This window comes from Ciona intestinalis, chromosome 9 (assembly GCF_000224145.3).
Source record: "Ciona intestinalis chromosome 9, KH, whole genome shotgun sequence".
Lineage (NCBI taxonomy): Eukaryota > Metazoa > Chordata > Ascidiacea > Phlebobranchia > Cionidae > Ciona > Ciona intestinalis.
The window spans coordinates 710,990-712,156 of NC_020174.2; the positions used below are offsets into that span (position 1 = coordinate 710,990).

At 37.2% G+C, this 1,167-nt stretch overlaps 1 protein-coding gene and 1 long non-coding RNA gene across 2 annotated transcripts in view; one reads left to right on the top strand and one right to left on the bottom strand.

Annotated features, from left to right (window-relative positions):
* The window catches only part of LOC113474527, a 789-nt gene extending 609 nt beyond the window's left edge, over nt 1-180 (top strand). Inside the window, exon 2 of the long non-coding RNA XR_003396195.1 lies at nt 3-180. This is a non-coding gene — a long non-coding RNA (uncharacterized LOC113474527). The remainder of the gene's footprint in view (nt 1-2) is intronic.
* Nucleotides 1-1,167, bottom strand: part of LOC494381 (CUB and sushi domain-containing protein 1) — a 9,950-nt gene that overhangs the window by 7,159 nt on the left and 1,624 nt on the right. The gene's annotated exons all lie outside the window — the stretch shown is intronic.

A 1,167-nucleotide genomic window follows, 5' to 3' on the forward strand; every position in this document is an offset into this window, starting at 1 on the left:
AGGTTAAGTGCGACAATGTCATTTCAACCTGTAATTATGCATTTTAACTAATGATTGTAACTTGTTTATCCTTATGTGACGGGAAAACAGCAGTTGTTATAACACGGGTGTTCTGTTTCTTTCACTTCAATACTTTGAGGATCTGTATTTTTTAATGTATGTCTCATAATTTGCACAACCCATTGGTGACCACTAGATTAGAGCAATACTACAAACTAACCGTGGTACTGGTTGATGAAATTTATTATTTCTCCATTTAAGATGTAACATAGTGTCGAAATGTGGTCAATGGTAAAAGTCGTATGTGGTAAAACACCCATTTATGAATAACCCCCCATTTTAGAGACACTTCACACCAGTTTATGAATAACCCCCTATTTTACAGACACTTCACACCAGTTTATAAATAACCCCCCATTTTAGAGACACTTCACACCAGTTTATGATTAACCCCCCTATTTTAGAGACACTTCACACCAGTTTATGATTAACCCCCCTATTTTACAGACACTTCACACCAGTTTATGATTAACCCCCCTATTTTACAGACACTTCACACCAGTTTATGAATAACCCCCTATTTTACAGACACTACACACCAGTTTATGATTAACCCCCCTATTTTAGAGACACTTCACACCAGTTTATGAATAACCCCCTATTTTACAGACACTTCACACCAGTTTATGAATAACCCCCTATTTTACAGACACTTCACACCAGTTTATAAATAACCCCCCATTTTAGAGACACTTCACACCAGTTTATGATTAACCCCCCTATTTTAGAGACACTTCACACCAGTTTATGATTAACCCCCCTATTTTACAGACACTTCACACCAGTTTATGATTAACCCCCCTATTTTACAGACACTTCACACCAGTTTATGAATAACCCCCTATTTTACAGACACTACACACCAGTTTATGATTAACCCCCCTATTTTAGAGACACTTCACACCAGTTTATGAATAACCCCCTATTTTACAGACACTTCACACCAGTTTATGAATAGCCCCCTATTTTACAGACACTTCACACCTGTTTACGATTAACCCCCTATTTTACAGACACTTCACACCAGTTTATGAATTAACCCATCTATTTTACAGACACTCCACACCAGTTTATAAATAACCCCCTTTTTTACAGACACTTCACACC